Here is a 6,171-nt window from a genome sequence, read left to right as displayed (position 1 = left end):
GGAAATGATGTCGGTCTTGCCCTTCATGAGTTTGTTTGGCATCTGAGGTCAGATTTGCACAAAGGTGTCAAGTGCTGCAGAAAAGCCTGAATATCTGTAGAGGGAGGATGAAGGAAGGTGAGGCTTGGGGATGGAACTGAAGGGTGCTTCGCGGAGGAAGTGGCGTGTGAACTGGGCATGCGGGATAGCATTTGGCGATGCAGAGGTGGAAGGAAGGGTACTGTAACCAGAAAACGGTGGCGTGAAGTCTGCAGGCAAAGTTCGGTTGCTCCCATGGCGTGTGGTCCTGTAGGATTCAGCCCCAACCCCGCCGCTCTCTCCAGCCGTGTTGAGCTAGTGGGAGCGTCCCACACATGTCAGCTCTCTTTCCACTTCTGACCTGTGCGGACAGGTATGGAATGAGATAACTTTTCTGTACAATGAGATAACTTTTAAAAACTCATTTTAAGGCATAGAAATTTCTTTTTGTAAATCACGTCTCTGTAGTCTTTCAGCGCGGCCACCACGAAGTCCGGAGCTGTATTTAGGGGACGTTTGTTGCTTGCCTGCACGCGTGCCACTCACACACTCATTCCTTATTGCTAAGTCATGTTTATTCTGTGAACTAACGTGCTGAAAAGACAAGGATGAAATAGTCGCACTGGAGCTCGCTGTTGGTGAGAGAGATTGACAAATGGTGCTTCTTAAAACCATTTTTTCGATGTGAAACTTTCATAGTTGTACTAACTGCATGAAGAAGGTACGTGGAAAAGAGGTGGGTGTGACAACTCTGCCTGGTGGCTCGGCGGTGGGGAACGGTGCCCAGAGAGGATATGCTTGGGCTGAGTCATGGAAGATGAGTGGGAACCTGCCAGATGGACACAACGGAGGGGGTGTTTCAGGATGTGATGTTCAAGTGTACGAGGCAGAAGGGAATGTGCAAAGTTTGTGGACGGTGAGTCCTGAAGCACAAAAATGTGTGTATGGGACAGACACAGCATAGTGAAGCCGGACGGCAGGCAGCCTTTGGTCAAGCACAGACATTCTAGACCAAGGAGTTTATATTCTGGATGCAGCAGTGATCATTGAAGTGATAGGGAAGCCATACATACAATCTGTACTTCCCTTTGAGAGCAGGTTTAATGAATATTAACATTAATATAAAAATTGTTCATTGCCGAAACAATACCCCATGTCAGCTAAGATCTGAGCTTTCACAGCAAAACATTTCTCACGGGTGCTATGAATGAGGTCAAGTTAACTTCTCCATAGTGCAGTGTCTTTATCTGGTTAGTGGGGATGAGGGTGGCAGGTGTCTCAGAAACGGTGTGAGAATTTAGGCTACTATTGCCAAAGAACTCAACTATGTTTTTATAATTTTTTTTTACTTTGGGGGTTCATTGAGGGTACAAAGAATTAGGTTACACTGATTGCATTTGTTAAAGTTCCTCTTACAATTGTGTCCCACCCCCAAGATGTGTGCCATACATCATGACCCTCTCCCCTCCCCTCTCCCCGCTCCCTCATTCCCTTACCTCCCACCATATAATAGGTCATCTACTGCCTTCATATTAGAATTGAGAACATTGGATTCTTGCTTCTCCATTCTAGTGATGCTTTACTAAGAAGGTGTTCCAACTCCATTCAGGTTAATACAAAAGATGTAAAGTCTCTATCCTTTTTACAGTAAGTGCAGTAAACCATGTACATTCACAATGCATTTTAATTTCATGACTGAATGTTCAAGAAGAAGATGGCAATTTGAGAAGAGAAAGGGTCCTTAAAATCCCATTGCAGTTGTTATTTTAACCTCATAATTAAGGCCAAAGCTATAAGCTGAGTTTTAAATATTTCCTGGACTCTGAGGTTGTCTTGTTTACCTGACTGGGGAAGGATAACTACAAAATAAGAAGTGATAGGAATTAAAAATGATCTGCTAGTGTCGTAAACAAATAGCAAGTGGGATCTCAACAGGGGTTAGCTAAATCTGGGCGAGGTTATTGAAACCCCACCCTGCAGTTAATCTTGTTGTGTTCCTGTATCAGCAAAGGTAGAATCATCACAAGGCAATCTACAAAAAACAAGGAAGGCTTAATATTTAAAGAGCTTCACCACTATGATTCAATTGGTCCAGAGCAACGTGGACTAAAGTCTTGCTCACCAAAATACTGCAAGGGATTGCCATGACTTCCGCTGGCTTTTTAAGTCCTAATAGTTAACCAGTCAATGTTTGTTATTATGAAACTGTATGTTTGAATATTTACTTGAAAATCTCTCATGTACTAAGATAGTAATTAAAATGTATATTTAATAAAAATTTTTAGTAAAGATGGAGGTACAGATTTAGTACTCCAGTTGGTTAAAAAAGGTGTATATTCATATGTGCAAAGTATTCATTAGCAAAAACTATGTACATTCTAAAAAAGACAGCCTTTGTACATAATTAGGTACTTACATATCTCACAGGTCTTTCTGTTATGAAAAAAGCAAAATAGCATGTTTATAAGATGGAAAGATAGACTGATATTTCATAGCATATCTATGACTTAATTAATATTTGCTCTTTAAAAATATTTCGAATCTTTTTATTGCTTTTGCAGACTTTTAAGGTAACCATGAAATTTTTTTGCAGTAGAGTGGTTTTATTTCCCTGACTTTTCAGTTAATATTGAAACATTCTACTTTATTGGTTTGATAAATCTGAACAGCAAGACTTTGTAGATGTTTGACTTCTCATATCTTTCAAATGTGACACAGAGCAGAAGCCAGATGTTGGCCCTTTTTGCAGAGCAGTTAAGACTGAATGATGAATAATTGTTACTGTCCTTGTCATGTGAATCTCTGGTGCCAAAGGAAGGAGCAGTTGAGAAAAGTTTCTAATGAGTCGGTGCTGTTCTTCAAAAGGAAGTGGGTGGTAAATTATATATCTAAGCCCTTGAAAATTAACCACTAGCATATATTATTAGTCTTATTTTTGCTTAGCATTACAGTTTAATTTTTTTGATAAGGCAGTTTATTGCTCTCTAAAGGTATTACAATTAGGGAAAAAACTTCGTTTGTGTTGCTTGTCCAAAAGGAGCAATTTATCAGTGGCCACATCGTACAACTGTATTTGCATTCTGAACCCCCTGTTAGGGCTCTTGTTAGGAACTTGTATGGATTTATTTGCAAAGGAGCACACATTGAATTGGACCTAGGGAGTAAATGAATTCCATGAATTAGAAGGATGACCTTGTAGCCAGGAAAAGATTTCATTATATGTCTTCCCTGCGTGCGGGGTAATAGAATTTGTGTTGTATGCCTGACGTTCAGATCTTTTTTTATTTTTGTGAGTTATATAAAAAGATTGAAATTCAGCATCCAGGCAGCAGACAATAAATTGGCTGAGCTCTAATTGTGAGGATTGTAGAGTGCTACATTTTATTTTCCCTCCTGTCATGCTCAGCGAATAATTAATCCCATTCATATTTCAGCCTCCAAACATGCTTGCATCTTTATTGGAGCATGATGGGAACAGCACGTGGGCAAATGGTTTTATGGTCAGAATCCTAGTTATGCGGGTTTTTATTTCTTGTGTGTATAGCCAAGTAATGTAAGGTCTGGTATTTTGAGCAGGTATTAAAGCTTTGCAGGACTGAGAGCGGATAAAATAGAGGAGGATGAAAGAATTGAACTGCCGGTTTCTGTTTCCTGTAGAAATACATTCTACTGGTCCTTGCTAGAGAGGGCGGCTTTGGAAGCTTCAGCATGGTCAAGCCCTGTGGTGAAGTCCTAACCATTTGCTGCTAATTGATTAGCTTTATGTATAAGGAGGTGCAGTTACATGCTATGCCAGCCGACTGTCCTTTCTTTTTTTTTTTTTTAAAGTCTGACTTTCAAACCAGATTCATCTACTGTCTGTTCAAAGGGTTCGAGTGTATGTGTGTGTGTGTGTTTGAGTGTGTGTATGAATGTGTGTGTGTGTGTGTTTGAGTGTGTGTATGAATGTGTGTGTGTATTCTGCACAAGGGCCTGATTCATTTGACCCAGGACCTAGTGGCCACGATAGCCAACTGTGACAATGGCCAGGATCAGACCATCTCCGAGAGAAATCAGAGGAGTCCCAAAGGCCTGGTGAATGAAATTCTGTTTTCTGCTGTAGTTAAAAACAATCCTAAAAATGGCAGCACTTAAAATACATGAAATGCAATAAATCATTTCCTTTTTCTACAAATTGGTTTAGAGAGAATTTCTAGTAGGACAACAGAATGTGATTTTGCCATCCCTATGGTAATTTAATGGTAATGGGAAACAGTTATTTGGTATTTGTGCCCTGTTACCTTTGTATAGTTCTTTTAGTATTTGCTGAAGGCATTTAGCATGTGGGAGCTTTAAGTCTGGAATGTACATGGTCCATGCACTTGTCCCCAGTTTACAGGTGACGAAACTGAAGCTTAAAGTTTAATGGTTTACTTTACTCCAGTTACGTTAGTGGTAGAGTGGAATTAGAACCCAGATACACTTCTTCTATACTTTGGAACTGACATCTATGATTCAGAAAGGCATGCAGTTCCTGGGGCGATGGGAACAGGGGTTTCATTACTGCTGGGGCATTCTCAACCATGGTAGGAGTGTAGCTATGCCACTGTAACATTGGGGGATCAACGCATTTTAAACTCAATAACGATAGTTGAAGGGAGAATAGCATTATTTGCTTGCTTTGTTATGGAGGCATGAATGGAAGCCCTTTTTTCCCACTTGTGTTTTGGGGTTCAGGTCTCATCTTTGAACTGGGCTTCTGCAAAGTCAGTAGTGATGGTGACTCAGTCATACAGTGCAGTATCTTCTGTAGGTTACACATGGACCAAGTGTAATTTTTGTTTCTGTTCTCACTGTGAATGACCATTGTGAACAATTTGCTCATTTTTCTCAGGAATGTATGATTTAAAGTGTCATCCTGTTTTTTTCATTCTTGAAATGGACTAATAAAAACACTCCTCTGAAATGAATAAATACACTATTATAAGTGTTGAAATCATGTAAATAGGAGCGTTCATCCTCCTGTCCTTGAGTATTCCAAATAGAAACATCATCAACCGAAGGGTTTGAATGTGTCCTTCGGGTCAAGATCATTTTGTAGAGCTAGGGGCTCAATCAAATACCACTTTTTAATCAGCAAATTACATGAAGCAGATCAGGTTTTCCTGCCAAACAAATGACTGGGGAGGAATAATTTTATAAGTGCACATCCCTGAATGTTTTTTACCCCAGCGGAATAGTCCTTTGAGGAGACCATGATAACAAGGTTAAAGCTCTGTGTGCTTTGGCCTGTTTCTGGGTTTGATCCTGAGCCGCGGTTGGAAATCACATCTGTGTGGGGCACGTGCTTTTTGGTTTTGTTTTGAATTTTAAAATAGTTTCTCATTAGGAAGAGTATGGGAACATTTGAGAGTGTTTAGGAAAGAAAATTAGTTTGCCATTACCTTCTCCCGTTGCTGCCAATAAACGCACTAATCTCCATGTTTCTCTCTGCATTAACCTTTCCCCCTCCATCCTCCAGATGTCCTGAGGCTCAGAGAGGCCACGAGCCGTCTCCTGTTGGACGTTATTAGGTTTTCATAGGGAAAATTTCCCAGCCCTCTTGCATAAGCATTCAACTTTCATATGGTCCTTTTTTAAAGCTGCATAAGTAAATGTGGCTTTAGATATTTCTGAAAGATCTTAATTTGTGTAACCCTTCAGTGTTAGTAAGTATATGTTTTATCTCCCTGGTGCACAGAGAGGCAGACAGATGTGCATGGGCAGGTTAGAGTGGGGGCAGAGATGAGCATGCGGGTCTTCTGACTTCCAGATCTTTGGGTTTAAAGTAGGAAATTCAAAAGTAACGCAGCTGCCAAGGTGAAGTAATATGTTCATCTTCCCACACACACTACAGATCTCGGTTAGGCGTCTATTACACTGAACACATATAATAAATATTTTTTAAAGCTACAGGAGTTGAGAAAATAACATACTGTTCCAGTCAAGTGACTATTGGAAGACACACTATAGCTTTCCCCATCATGTTCTTGTTCCTTATTACCTACTTCTATTATTTAGTTTTGCTTTTTAAATAATTTTTTTATTAAGTCATTTGTACGTAGATCATGAATACATTTATGCCATTATGAGATTCACTGTGTTGATTATTTATACAAATTGGAGTGCTTGGCT

The sequence above is a fragment of the Otolemur garnettii genome, unplaced genomic scaffold (assembly GCF_000181295.1).
Source record: "Otolemur garnettii isolate 467f Iridium unplaced genomic scaffold, OtoGar3 scaffold00007, whole genome shotgun sequence".
NCBI lineage: Eukaryota > Metazoa > Chordata > Mammalia > Primates > Galagidae > Otolemur > Otolemur garnettii.
Note: the sequence above shows the minus strand (reverse complement) of the source record.